The 15,402-nt window shown below is 43.7% G+C and overlaps 1 protein-coding gene across 23 annotated transcripts in view; it reads left to right on the plus strand.

Annotated features, from left to right (window-relative positions):
* LOC147364777 (uncharacterized) overlaps positions 1-15,402 on the plus strand; it is a 559,335-nt gene that overhangs the window by 31,073 nt on the left and 512,860 nt on the right. Inside the window, exon 4 of one of the 23 annotated variants that reach the window (XR_015134981.1) lies at positions 2,002-2,468. The exons of the other annotated variants lie outside the window; for them this stretch is intronic. The gene's annotated coding sequence lies outside the window, so the exon portion shown is untranslated. Of the gene's footprint in view, positions 1-2,001; positions 2,469-15,402 lie in introns of those variants that run through there. 23 annotated transcript variants of the gene reach the window in all.

Consider the following 15,402-nt stretch of genomic DNA (forward strand, 5'->3'; position numbering starts at 1 on the left):
TGGGGGTTTGTAGTGAGGGTAAAGTCACTAGATTGGTGAGATCACTAGGGGAATGACAGAGAAAGAAGAGAAAAGAGATCGACAGACCTGGGACTCTGTAACATTACGTGGTTGGGGAGACAGGGAGAAACAAGCAAAGGAGACCAAGTACGAATGGCCAGAGAGGTAGGAAGAAAACCAGACCTCTGTGTTCTGGAAGCCAGAGGAAGAAAGTATTTCAAGGATGAGCAAGTGGCCATCTGCAGAGTATGCTGCTGAGAGGTGTAGAAAGATGAAGATGCCATGGTTCTAACCAACCATTTTGGGTGGAGAACCGGAGGTGACAGCTTGATGGGAGTAGGCTCAAAGAGTTCATTAATAAAATGGAAGAAAGCAACTTCAAGGACCTCCTGCAGGGCAGAGTTCTCCATCCTGCTTGTATTACCTTCTCTTTGTTTTCTCTGAAATTTTCTATACATTTCTAGTTGATGGGACTATGGATCCAGCTCCGTGAGAAAGCTTGCCATCAAATTTTGGGATTGTAGCAGTTATTGCTGGAGAAGACAATGGCACCCCACTCCAGTACTCTTGCCTGGAAAATCCCATGGACGGAGGAGCCTGGTGGGCTACAGTCCATGGGGTCGCTAAGAGTCGGACACGACTGAGCGACTTCACTTTCACTTTTCACTTTCATGCATTGGAGAAGGAAATGGCAACCCACTCCAGTGTTCTTGCCTGGAGAATCCCAGGGATGGGGGAGCCTCGTGGGCTGCCGTCTATGGGGTCGCACATAGTCAGACACGACTGAAGCGACTTAGCAGCAGCAGCAGCAGCAGTTATTGCAAGGCTTTGAAAAGAAAGACTCAGCCTTTAGAAGGATACAACATGCTAACATAGGACGTTAGAAATCATCCAAATTGAGTCCCTGTATTTTACATAGAGGAGACTGAGGCCCAGACTGGGGAGGTAACACATCTAAGGTCACACAACTGCTTTGCCTCTCTTCTTCCACCCGAGCGCGCCTGGCTGGTGAATATCTGAGCTTTTAGAAAAGGTTACTGGTGATAAAGTTTTTATTTTTACCATTTCCTTTGGACATACCTTTTGAAGCTGTCAAATTCTCTTCATAAATAAATTAAGCTACTCAGATTGCAGTGTAGACCAGTTTTCCATGTAAAGGATTATGCCTACCAAGTTTCAAAAATCTGGGAAGACCCTCATATGACAGCCCATTCCTTAAGAAATGAGGGAAATCCTGTGGCCTACAATGGGCTCCTATTCAGAAAACCCTGAGCTCAGTCTTCCCGTCTTCCTTCTTGAGCTTTTCTGTGATGTCAGCGGAGTCCTTCGGCCAGCTTCCCTGGGTTTCTTCCTCCAGAGATGGCAGCTGGCTATCTGCCTCTTGCCAGTTGGTGCTGTCATCCTTGGAGGGGGCCCAGGTTGGACTATTTCATGTGATTAGAACTGCCTGGTGTTAAGGGTGTGCATTCAACGTGCACCACCTACTGGGCTCTGATCCAAAGGGAGCAAAAGAACTTGCCTCCTCCTGTGCAGAGTTACAGATGCTTTTTCTTTTAAATTGAGGTGTAATTGACATATAGCTGTAGTAGTTTTGGGTGTACAACATAGTGATTTTATATTTGTAAACATTGCAAAATGACCACCACAATAGGGCTAATTACCAAATCTGTTATAAACTGTTTGTTACACTTTTCTTGTGTTGAGAACTTTTAATATGTACTCTCTTAGCAACTCTCAAAAATGCAATATGATTTTACTAACTATAGTCACCATACTGTACATTACGTCCCCATAACTTACTTATTTTATGACTGGGAATTTGTACCTCTTAACCCCTTTTACTCATTTTGTCCACCCCACAACCCACATTGCTCTGAAAACCACCAATATGTTCTCTGCATCTATAGATTTGCTTTTTTTGTTCATTTGTTTTGTTTTTAAATTCCACATTGAAGTGAAATCATACGATATTTGTCATTGATTTATTTCATAGATTCATAGATTCTTAACTGAGTACAATAATGAGCCTTCAGGAGATCAGCCCTGGTTGTTCTTTGGAAGGAATGATGCTAAAGCTGAAGCTCCAGTACTTTGGCCACCTCATGCGAAGAGTTGACTCATTGGAAAGGACTCTGATGCTGGGAGGGATTGGGGGCAAGAGGAGAAGGGGACGACAGAGGATGAGATGGCTGGATGGCATCACTGACTTGATGGACGTGAGTCTGGGTGAACTCCGGGAGTTGGTGATGGACAGGGAGGCCTGGCGTGCTGCGATTCATGGGGTCACAAAGAGTCGGACACGACTGAGTGACTGAACTGAACTGAAAGGATCATGAACGGTAAGCTGAGGCCTGGCTGCTGAGTGCTGAAGGATGGGCAGTTGGGGAAGAGCTGTGTGGGCAGGGAGAGTTTCAGGGAGGACTGGTCCCTCTGCTGGGCTGCCTTCAATGGGGGAGGGGAAGAGGGTGAGGGAGAGGGGGAGAGGGAGGGAGGAAGAGGGACTCCTCGGCTCAGGCCTGGGTCTTTGAGGCCCTAGAACATAAAACAATGGCCTCTTCAGTAGAAACACCAAAGACAGTTGATGGCTGATGACTTGCTATACTTTAGCATGACAATCTTAGGACTTCAGTGTCAGAAAGCCCTGGAATGATGACTTGGGTCAGCCCAGTCCATTCTCTGCAGACGAGGACGCTGGGATGGCTCAGCTGTTTTGTGGCCTCAGTCACAGAGCTGCCAGCAGCAGGCCCAGAATTGCTGGGAGCCGGGGGACTCCCTGCATGGCTGCACCTGCATCCCTGGGTCATGGTGTCCTGGCACAGCTTCCCCTTGGGTAGAGCTCAGCAGAGAGTGGCCCTGGGCCAGGGGGGATATTTCTGGGGGCCTAGAATTCTCTAACTGAGAGTCAGGAGTCACTTTTTTGTAGGAACCTGCTCCCTGCCATGGTCTAACTCTGTCTTCTCTCTTTTTCCATTTTTTCATTAGATTCATTTCCATTATAGGTTATTACAAGATATTGGGTATAGTTCCCTGTGCTATACAGTAGGCCCTTGCTCTTTATATACTTTGTATATAGTAATACGTAGGTGTTACTCCTAAATCCCTTATTTATCCCTCCCTTACCCCCTTCTCCCTTTGGTAACCATAAGTTTGTTTTCTTTGTCTATGTGTCTGTTGCTATTTTGTAAATAAATTCATATGTATCCTATTTTAGATTCTACATATAAGTGATATCATATGGTATTTGTCTGAATTCACTTAGTATGATAATCTCTAGGTCCGTCCATGTTGCTGCAAATGGCATTATTTCATTCTTTTTTATGGGTAAGTAGATACATATCTCACATCTTCTTTATCCATTTATCTGTTGATGGACATTTCCATGTCTTGGCTATTGTAAATCATTCTGCAGTGAACATTGGGGTGCATGTTTCTTTTTGAATTAGAGTTTTCTCTGGATATAAGCCCAGGAGTGGGATTGCAGGATATATGATAACTATTTTTAGTTTTTTAAGGATGACTCTGTTTCCTCTTAATGAGTTTCATTTATCATCCTGAAGTAGCCTAACTGTTCTTTACATTTTTGATTCCTAACATTCCCCTTGCTAATGAACAGGAGATGCAAGCTATGGAAGGAGATCCCCTTATTAAGCAGAAAGCAGCTGTCACCTCCACACTTCTCTTTGCACAGAGGTCCTGGGATAGTGTCTCAGAGCCTCTGCCCTTTCACTTGTAGTCGAGGTGCCATCTGTGACAGGTGTTGGGGTGGAGAGGTTGGGAAGGGTCCTGTCTGTCATCTAATAGCAGGGGCATCTGAGCAGGCTGGCTGGACCCTGAGAGCTAGTTGTCATATAAAGGTGCCTGTGATGCATCAACTCTCAGGGTGGTCAATGTATGTTCCATGACCACACAATGCTTGACTTTGGACATCCAGAGAAAAACAAGTGCCCTCTTTGTCTTTGAGTTGCTCTTCTGGACCATAGGGGAGCCAGACACACACAACAGAATTTATGCTGAGATGCAGTGATAGAGGCCAGGCTGTCCCTGGGCACAAGTATGAAGTCTGCAAACTGTCATCAGGTCCCTTTCTTTTTGGGTTCCTGGCCACTGGTATTCTGGTTCCCTGGTGCTCCTGTTCCTCCCTTCTCTTTCTCTGTTTCCCTTCCTAGTGAGGCAGTAGAGGTGAACGTTAGACATTCACACTCAGAAGCAGGTGTGCAGACTCCACAGAGACATACCCCTGCCTCCATGCCCCAGTGCTGTTCACCAGAGAGGCCAGGTGGGCTTTGGCAGGGAGTGAAAGCTTCTGCAGCTGCAGACCCTCCAGTCATTGCCACAGGGATCCCTGCTGGACTGACACAGGGCCCAGGAGCAGGACCTTGTCTGAAGGGCAAAGGGTGTGTGCCCTGGAGAAGGCAGGAGTGGGAGGCAGGGACCACAGACCTCTCAGTCCACAGGCTCCACATTGGCAAATGGGGAGGCTGGGACACTCAAGATGCAAGCCAAGGCAAGACACTGAACTACTCAAGGGTTGTTTTCAGCCCCCTGTTAGAGTGGGAGGAAGAATATTAGGTATGAAAATGGTAGAAGGTTAGTGCTTGCTATACTGCACTTCCTTGGAGGTGAGCGTTTATGGAGGTGAGTGTTCATGGAGGGGAGTGCCCTTAGAGGTAAGCGCCCTTGGAGGTATGCGTTCATGGAGGTGAGTACTCTTGGGCACTGCCTTCACAGCTGAGCTGAGACCTGCAGCTGTCCCCTTGCTGTCCTGTCTTACTCGTCTGATGACTTCCATTTGCTTTTCCATAAACAGTGTTCTGTGGTGTGAAGACACTCAGGCCAAGGCAAGGACATAGTCACTTCAGTGACTCTGCTCCCTGGGGCTCTCTGCTGAAATTTGGCATGAGCTCCACCATCAAACTGTGATGTTATCACTTTCCCCAAAGCTGAGGCCACCTAGTTCTTGTGCTAATAGAAAGCTCCCTTCCTGAGCAATGGACTATCATTCAGAGAAAGCTTTAACTATGTGGTGGTTTTGAGTGCATTAAGATCGTGCTCTTAAAAGAGTGAGTGCACAGATGAGTGAGGAAAATCTGGAGGCAGGGGGAGAGGTTGAGGAGGAAAACCACAGTGGACTTGGGTTTCATAAGAGAGTACTTGTGAAAGTGACAGGGAGGGGGAAATTGGCCAGTCTTGCCACGGCCACATAGTTGAGATGTTACACAGGGTTTGGGTCATAGTGAAGGTATCTTCTCATGCACATGGAAACACAGCCTCACGTCTGTGCAGATGTTCTCAGTCCCCAAACACTCATCCACCTATCATGGGTGTGCATCTCATGCTCGATTTCATCCCCTCCTCTGTTCAGGGGTTGGATTTTCAACTGTTTCCCTGAACATTTCCTCACTTGATCTCTGTAACTCCTCCTCCTGTCATAGGAATGGCGGTTGATGATTTTATCTTTTTAATTGTATGTGCAATGACAGTGTAATTTTTAACATTCCATGATGGGTCTAAGGGATTTCCCCAGCGGCTGAGAGGTAAAGGACCCACCTACCAATGCAGGAAACATGGATTTGATCCCTGGGTCAGGAAGATCCCCTGGAGAATGAAATGGCAACCCACCCAGTATTCTTGCCTGGGAAATGCCATGGACCAAGGAGTCTGGCTGGCTACAATCCATGGGGCTGCAAAGAGTCGGACATGACTTAGCGACTGATCATGCATGCATGCACGATGGATCTAATCTTGCTCCAGCACCCTTGCCTAGTTAGGTAGAAAAAAACCTATTTTCCTAGTGTTTAACTTGCCAGTTAAAGTACCTGAGACCATTTTGGTTGAACGGTGTCTTTCAGTTTAAATCAGTGCCCTTGAGTGGAACGGTTCTTTGAAGCAAATTCTCAGACTTTTAGATCTCTACTCCTACTTTTTTTTTCCTTGTCCAACAAGGTAGTGGTGGGGGCTCATGGGTGAGGGGAGGGCTTCAGATGCATGCCAGTGGACTTGCCGTGACCCTGATCCTTTTGGCCCTCTGCAGCCAAGTAGGAGATGGTCTGGTCCTGGGTCCCTGTGCAGGGCCTGTTACTGCTGGTGGCCTTCCAGTATCGTAGAACCAGCGGCTGATGAAGCCCGGGTCTGGCTCTTTGCTACGTCATATTCTGTTGAGAGTCTAGCACCTTCCTTTCCCTCAGAGGCTTGCCTAGGACCTTCTCAGCAGATGGGATTTTCTCCAGAGCTTATCCTGCTCTCTCTGACTTCATTCCTTCCTTAGCCCCCATGTGCTACGTCCATGAGCTGTCATTAATCCTGGTGTTCTCCCACTTCGGAGCTATCTTTTGTGAAAAGGGAGGTGTAATGGGCTCAGCTGTGTCCCTGCTCCCACTGCCCCCACCCAGAAAGACATGTTGGAATCCTAACCCCCAGCACCTCAGAATGTGACCTTATTTGGCCTTTGGGTCTTTACAGAGGTAATTAAGTTAAATTGAGGTCATTAGCATAGGCCCTAATTCAGTATGACTGGTATCCTTATGAAATGGGATGAAAAAGTTGGAAATCTAAACACAGAGACACAGAAAGAGGGAAGAGGACGTGAAGATACATGGAGAAGGCGGCGTCTACGAGTCAAGGAGAGGGGTCTGGAACTGCCTTCCCTCACAGTGCTCAGGAGGCACCAACACTGCCGACACCTTGACCTTGAGCTTGTAGCTTCCAGAACTGTGAGATGATGCATTCCTGTTGTTTAAACTGCCCAGAGGGTGGTACTTTGTTACCGCAGCCCTGGAAAACTAATATAGGAGGAATTGACTTCTTTTTTTGGTTTTGTTTTGTTTTCATCCCTAGTGAGTTAAGCAGTCCTCCAAATTCTAGTCGTCAATTCTCTGTCAGTATTGGTTGTTGACACTCACTGGTAGATCTCCTTGGAAACTTTGAGGGCTGGGATGAGCTAGAGATTGATGCTATTCATATGTGTTGAGCAAAGTAATTTAGGATGGACTAGGAAGGACCAGGCTTCTCTATGAAAAAATTTATTTATCATTGTTTTGGCTTAGAATGATCTCCACTTAATCCAAGTTCTACCTTAATCAGATCCGTGCTCTTATGTTTCTTAACCAGGCTGGCAGGACCACAGGCCTCAGTAGTTTGATCTCAGGTCCAAAGCAATGCTTCTTCAGGTTTTGGCAGCTAACTAGAGGGATACTAAGTGAAAATGTGACCCACATCACCCTCCCCATCATAAAGGGTGCTCAGGCCATTATGAAAGCCAGGGAAATATTGAAATGTGAACTTTGGAAACTCTCTGCCCAGGGATGCCTGCTTGATGCTGGTGTGATGACTGGGCCACTTCCAGGTATATCCAAGATGGAGCTCATTCTGCTTGGCCATCTGCTTCCACAAGAGCTGAGCTTAAGCTGTTTCTCTTCCCAGTGCTTCTGTGGCTTCTTGAGTTTTCTGAGTATTTCTCCTAAATCTTGCTGATGGAGGAAGTAACACTAAAAGAGTAGATAGAGACTCTTGATTCAAAAGAAAGAAAGGGTGGAAACTCAGAAAAGCAAATTTGGTGTCAGATGACATCTAAGCAATCATGTGCCCCCCCCCCCCCCCACCTTGATTTTACTGATGCTGGGATGAAGTTCCAGATGTCAGGTGATTAGCCCTGTGTCACAGAGTAGGTCACTAAGTAAAGTATGTTCTGTCTGTAAAACGGGGGTGATAACAATGCCTCTGTCCTGACTACCCCATGAGCCTGTAGAGCTGGTCAAAGGAACACAGCTAAGCATCTTGCGAATTATAAAATTCTCTGCGAATATAAGCAAGCTATTTCCACATCCAAAAGGCAGGTGCCTAATCCACTAGATATTTCTCTCAGGATCAGCATAAAATGACCAGTTAAAAGAGCAGATTATCAGGAAAAAATATCAACTTGAAATAGAGCCAGTATGGGATCTGTGCCTCATGTGGTCTAGAAAAGTATTCAGTTACTGTTTCTTTGATTTACCTGTTTGTGGGAGTTGTGTTCTTGCTTTGTCATGTGATTAAGCCTTTCTAATTCCTCTTCTGTTCTCCAGTAGCAGCTATACAACTTGTAATCTTTCTATTTTTCTGTTGTTGCTGACCATATCAAGCTCACATAGTAGGAACTTAAGGTAAAACCTACAGGCAGTAAAAATACCAGCAACAGAGCCTTCACTGGCAGTCCAGTGGTTAAGACTCTGTGCTTTCAATGCAGGGGACGTGGATTCGATCCCTGTTTGGGGAACAAATATCCCGCCTGTCACATGGCCAAAAAAAATATTAGCAATAAGCATAAAACCAAAGAAGTGAAACAGTCCACCAAGATTTTGCGACAATGTTATCTTTTAGAAGGTTGATGGAAATTTAACAAGGTAGCCTCTGGTTTAGACTTGGTGCACACAAGCCTGGCTTTGACAACTTCTACAGTTTGTGCCTTCTCTGGCCTCTGTATCTTCACCTTCCAGGTCTGTCCTCTGCAAATCCATTAATCCTGTGGAATGGTCTGCGTTATTTCCTCAAATTACACTGTGTATTCTAACCACCACCTTTGTTCAAATCATCAAACCACCACCTCAACCCGAGACCCCCTCTGCTGTGGTGGGTTTCATCAGTGCCTCTTTCTTTTTAAGGTCACAAAGGCTTCCTCCAGACCCCCTTCCAGGGGCCTCAGGCCTCTTTGGAGGATCTCTGCCTGTATCCTGCACGTGCCTTTAGCTTAGACTGCCTCGTGCTGTGCTGCAAGTTGTCTATTTGAACAGCTGTTAGGCTCAAATTGTAAAGAATCTGCCTGCAATGCGAGAAGACCCAGGTTCAACCCCTGTATAGGGAAGATCCCCTGGAGAAGGGAATGGCTACCGAATCCAGTATTCTTGCCTGGAGAATCTCATGAACAGAGGAGCCTAGTGGGCTACAGTCCATGGGGTTGCACAGAATCAGACATGGCTGAGCAACTAACACTTTCCCTTTCACATTTCCATAGACTACATGGCCCTTAGAACTGTCTTCTTACCTGTGTACCACAGGCTCTGGCACAGGTCCTGCACACATGTCAGGAGCACAGTCATTATTTATTACTGTTGATAAAAAGTCTGAACTAATAGTCTCCTTTGATAAGAAAGAGTAATCAGGGATAGACAGTTGCTATCTCTAGATAACTTCTAGAGAGCAACCTGATATGTGACCAGATGAGCTAGGTGGAAGGGTTATGTGTGTGGGCCCTGGAATCCAATTGTAAGACCATTTTCTTTTGCTTCCAAACATGTGTAAGCATTAATCAAAAACATTAAAAAATCATGTGCCCCTCCTCTTTAATAATAAAATTTCTTTCTTCCTAACGCAGCATTCAAGTGGTCACATTCACTGGCCCATGAATTTGAAATATCTTTTCACTTAGGCATTAGAAACAGACCTAGAGGAGAATATTGGACCCATTTAAAAGAGCTTGAAACAGCAGATATTTTTCTGAAAACCTGTTTTTAACCCAGCAAAAATGTTATGTCTTCCAAGGTAGTAAACATGTCTCTCACAAAGAGAATTTGTAAGTGGTTCTTTTATTGTTTGTTTTCCACCATTGTGACCAGAATCATATTTGAATACTATTATCCAATGAGGAATTTTCTTTTTTTAACATTTATTATTTTTATGTATTTATTTGGCTGCACCAAGTCTTCCTTGTGGACACGGGGTCTTTGATCTTCCTTGAGGTGTGAAGGATCTTTAGTTGCAGCATACGGGATCTAGTTCCCTGAGCTGGAATTGAACTCGGGACCCTGCCCTGGGAGTGCAGAAGCTTAGCCACTGGACCATAAGGGAAGTCCCAGGAATTTTCTTATGAGACAAAGTCTAAGCACTTAGGCCATGCTATGCTGAATTTTCTAAGGGAGCCCAAGTTTTCCAGGTATTTGAGGCTCAGGGAATCAGAAATAAGTATACTGATGGCATGAACTTATAAATTGTCCTTTCACAATCCAAATGCACCTTCTATTACAAAAAATTTTCTTTTTTCTCAAGACCTTCGGGATCTAAATTAAATGGAAGAATCATATGCGATTCTTGAGTTCATTTGCCAGTCTTTATTTGATAATGCTGCCAGCTATACCTTATTTTAAATAGTATTGTGAGATACCTGATAGATGAAGTTAGACAAAGAACAGCATAGCCCCAGAAGAGGTAGCTGCCCATCACTGCTGCCCACTGGCAATAGGTGGATGCCCAGATAGGAATTCAGCTGCTGGTTGGCTTGCAGGATACACTGCAGAAAAATACCTGCCAGCTCTCCTGCATTCTGGGTGGCAAGTCAGTCTAGTCCAGATCCAGACATTTGGAAGAAGTGAACTTTTAGCTAGAGTATAATGAAATTCAAAGTGTTTCACCCAGTAGCTCTTGAACAGCTATGAGCCCCTGACTGCTGCATTTACAGGTCAATTTAACAGGTGAGGAGAGATGGAGATGAATAAAGCTGCTCTTAGGGAGGCTGTTCTGGTGGGATCCGTTCATTCTCCACCTAGACCCCATTTTGCTATCCCCCTGTGCAGGGGGCACATTCACATTTGTGCCTTAGCAAATGACAGATGATTTAACAATGGATCATAGGAATGGATCATGAGCCAATTTACCTCTCAAATACCAAGAAGTCCTGGATAGAATATTTTCCCCCTCAATTTGTTTCTGGGATGAGATGCTCAAGAGTCGGTTTGTCTTGGTGGTCTAGAAGGCAGGGGGTCTTGTCTTGGCTCTAGGACTCATGTTGAAAGCAACGCTTCGGGTAGTCACTGTGCTGTCTGGACCTCACTTTCTCCATGTACAGAATGTGTTTGGCTTTGGAGAAGGCAGCGCATTTGGTCAAATGTAGCTGAGCTTGAACTGCTTTTGCCAGTGATTGGAGTTCTTAGTGATGCAGGGCCTCCAGTAGTTGAAACCTGCTGCTAATCACCCCTATTCAGAGACCCATCCACAAAGTGTCTGCATCCAAGGCTCTGTGAGAAATCTAGCAGCAGCCTAGGCCCTAGGGAAAGGTTTTCTTCTTTTTCTTAAAGCACATTTGAGTAAGGAACAATACTGCTCATTCTCTCTGCTCCTCCCACCTGGCCCAGGCAAGTGAGTGCTCTGTGTTTTACTCCCTGCCCCTTTCAGGCAGCTGGAAAACAGCTGAAAAAATGCAATAGCAGCTCTGCATGGAGTGGGATTGCCTTCGAGCTATCCCATGCTCAGGCCCGAAAAGCATTTTTAAAGCCAGTCATCTTTGGCAGGAACTGCTGAGATTAAGTATTGTTGGGAAATTTCTGAGTTTAGTTTTGAGTCTTCCTCTCTTATGTTCCTCCCTTCAGGAAAGCAATGCAACCGGAGAAGCAAATTTGTTTACTTTCCTGAGGTCCTTCCATCTGTAGAGTGTTAGTGGCCTGTTTGTTATGCTCCTGGTTCACTGCCAGACAGAAGGGAGGAAATTGGAGGTATAGGTGGAAGGATTTAAAAAGACAATAATTCAGCCAAATAAAAGCCACATAATCAGGCCTGGCACCTATTGGACAAGAGTCTGGGCTTCCCAAGTGGCTCAGTGGTAAAGAACTCGCCTACCAATGCAGGAGATGCATATTCAATCTCTGGATTGGAAAGATCCCCTGGAGGAGGAAATAACAACCCACTCCAGTATTCTTGCCTGGGAAATCCCAAGGACAGAGGAGCCTGGTGGACTACAGTCCATGGGGTTGCAGAGTCAGACACGACTGAGTGATTGAGCGCACAAATTGTCTGTGGCATAGTGTTACTGAGCCAACAAGGGAAATTAGCATTCCATGTTCTCTTAATCAGCACATCTTATCACATTTCTGACCGATGACCTAGGTGAGCTCAGGTATTCTGATTTCCCCTAATTCTTAAAGCCTCTTTCTATGTTGCAGCTGAGTTCAGTGAAAGGATGGACGAGCATAAGCATTGCAGCCCCAAACATTGGAGCTCATGGAACTTTCCGGCCTCAGTTCAGAGTAACTGAGATTGCTATGACATTTGTGAAGCTGTGTGTGAACAGATCCTGCTGAACTCCTGTGTTTTCTTATAGGATGAAAACTCTTTTAAGATAGGAAATAGGTCCCTATAGAAAATATGACTCTCAGAGCATATTTCCTAACTTCTGGGGTAGTGGTCTCTGGGCTTCTCATCTGTGTCAGAGAGGGAATGGTTTCCATCCTAGCTGTCACACTTGAGATAGTGGCACTTGTTAAATTTGAATCTGTTTGAGGCTGAGGCCTCATCAGTGGAGATATGGACAGTAGCCAGAGTCCCTCTCACTTTTACCCCCATTTGCAACATGAGTTTTGGAGGCAATTCATGCATTGGTAAATGGATTGGGGACAGTGTTTTAAGAGTTTTAGAGTGAAAATTATCCTTGGAGGTGATTGTATCCAATTTCTCCACCTCCCTATGCAGAAATGTTTTCTTTAAGAGGCCTAAAAGAAAGGGTAATCTCTATTTAGAGTATTTAGATATTCTTTTAGGGTATTTAGATACCCTAAAAGAAAGGGTATCTTCTATTTGAAATCCATCAGCCCTTATTAGGGGCTTCAGCTAGAATGTGTTCATATGGCAGAATGTATATTGATGTCCAAGGAGTGCCATAACATGATAGGTTAAGATGTGTTTTAGACCCTTCTCTTTGCCTCTGGGCATTGAAGAACTCTCCCAGGATGTTGGTTCCTCTGTTTGTAGAATCATGTCATCATAATTTAGCTGCTTCATCAGTTCCCTTCTCCCCAAAAGGTTGGCTAACTGACATCTTTGTGGTGAATTAAAGTAAATTTTGATTGTGGTTGGCAGGTAGGAGTCACAAGGCTACCATGTTTGGTTTAACATTTTCTTTTTAACTAGGAGGATAGACAATATTGAGGAGGAGTTAGGACTTAACTAGCAGGGACTTCTGCTTGTGCTGTGAAAATAACTTAGAGTTGTTGTGAGGCAAATCTAGGCCATAAGTAATGCTTTTGTCTGTGAGCAAAATGGCAGCCTGTTGAGGTGGTGATACAGTTCAAGGAATCCTAGACTTGCTGTCTGAAGGCATGGGTTCTTGGAATGAAGCTGTTCCTTATTAGCAAGTCACAACATCACTCAGGCTCTGTTTCCTCATCTGTCAAGTATAGATAATAATACGTGCCTCAACCATCATGGATTTGTTCTGAAAATTAGAAAAGATATAGTGGAATTTCATCTTACATGAGGATTCTGAAGTCAGTACCTATGATGAAAACCAAATATAGCACAGTTTATCCTTATGACTAAGGAGATTCTGACACAGTATATTTCCCATCTTCAGGATGGGTCATGGTTTCTTGAGTTGAATATGAGATGCATCATAAAAGAAACTGCCTGGAACAGTGACTCTGAACTGCTGTGTTAAGCCCAGAGGTTGCTATATGAGGAAGAGCAAACTAATGTGCTATATTTTTCCCGTTTATCATTATATAATGCTATTTTTTGTCTTTTGTTATAGGCTTTGTTTTAAAGTCCATTTTGTCTGATGTGAGTATTGCTACCCTGATTTCTTGTTATTTCCATTTACATGAAATATCTTTTATTTCTTCACTTTCAGTCTGTATGTGTCTTTAGCCCTGAAGTGAGGCTCTGATAGGTAGCCTATTGAAGAGTCTATTTGCTTATCCAGTCAGCGCCCCCTCCATGTCTTTTGATCAGAGTGTTTTGTTCCTTGACATTTAAAATAATTACATTTTATTAATTGTTTTCCAGTCATTTTTATAGTTCTTCTGGGTTCATTTCTTCTTCCTTTTGATTCTTTCTTTGTGGTTTGATGATTTTCCTTATTAGTATGCTTGTTTCTTTCTTTTTAGTTTTATTTTTTGTGTATTTATTGTACCACTTTTCATCTGTGGTTACCATGGGGTTTATATGTGTTGACCTATAATTATATCTATTTGTTTTAAACTAGTAGTCATTTAAGTTCAAACACATTCTAAAAGATCTACATTTTTTTACTCCACGCATTTTGTGTTTTTGATGTCATATTTTACATTTTCATGTTTCTCTCTTAACTCTTATAGTTGCTTTTACAGTGTTTTCTTTTAATCTATGTACTGGTTTATTAAATGGTTTGTCCTCAGTCCTCACTATATATTTGCCTTTCCTAGTAGGATTTTCCCTTTCTTATAGCTTCTGCCTTCTTTGCCACTTAGAGGAGACCCTTCAACATTTCTTTAAGAGCAAGTTTAGTTTTGAGAAAGTGACGACGTTAGATTTTGCTTGTCTGAGGAGTGTCCTAGGTTACAGAGTTTTTCTTTCAGCACTTTGACTATGTCATGCTATATTCTCTTGTGGTCTGCAAAGTTTCTGCAGAGAAATCAGCAGATAACCTTATGGGGACTCCAACTCTTCGTTTTTCTCTTGCTGTCTTTAGAATTTTCGCTTAGTATTTAACTTTTGCCATTTTAATTATAATATGTCTTGGGGTGGGTCTGTCTGGGTTTGTCTTGTTTAAGAGCTTGTGTACTTCCTGTTCCTGGATATCTGTTTCCTTCTCTAGGTTGGGGAATTTTTCAGCCATCATTTTCTCAGATACATTTGTAATCTCCTCTTTCTCTTTCCTTCTGGGATCCCCACAATACGAATGTTGGTATGCCTGGGTATGTTGGTATGTTAATATTATTCTAGATGTCTCTTAAATTGCTTTTACTTTTTTGGTTTTTCTTTTTGCTGTTCTGATTGCGTGATTTCCATTATTCTATCTTCCAGATCACTTATCATTCTTCTGTATCACTTAGTCTGCTATTTATTCTTTCTGATGTGTTTTTTATTTCAGCTATTGCATCATTCATTGCTGATTGATCTTTTCTTATATTTTCTAATTACTTGTTAAAATATTCAGTTTATAGCAATCCTTTTCCCTAATTCAGTTAACATTTTTATTATTTTACCAATGTTTTGAATTTTTTATCTGGTAAATTGTTTATTTCTTTTTTTTTTTTCAAAAGTTTTCTCTTTTTCAGTTGAGAGTAGTATTTTGCCATTTTGTTTTGCTTAACTTTCTCCTCTCATATGAATTTAGTTATCTATTGTGGTCTTAAAGGTATGTTCTCATGTGGCAATGCCCCTGAATGGACTGCCTATGTCCACTGCCTTTGGTGTGCACTTTTACCTATTGCCTTGGAAGGGGGTCAGGCTGGAGATGGAGAGGCTAGAGCAGCACCAGGTGTGAGGTGAGACCTCCATTATGCTCTGTGGCTGTCCTGCCCTATTAGGGATTGGGGCGGTCTGACTCCAAGTTGCTTGAGCAGAGTTGCTGAGGGTTGAGTCCAGGCTGGCTCTGTTCCCTCTAAGTGTGTGTTTTCCCTTTCCTTGCACCAGGATCTTTGCCTCAGAGGAATGGAGTGCTGATGCAAATAGGGCCCACATGTA

Source organism: Bos grunniens, chromosome 10, assembly GCF_055505025.1.
Source record: "Bos grunniens cultivar Pamir isolate PY7600 chromosome 10, Bosgru_T2T1.0, whole genome shotgun sequence".
Lineage (NCBI taxonomy): Eukaryota > Metazoa > Chordata > Mammalia > Artiodactyla > Bovidae > Bos > Bos grunniens.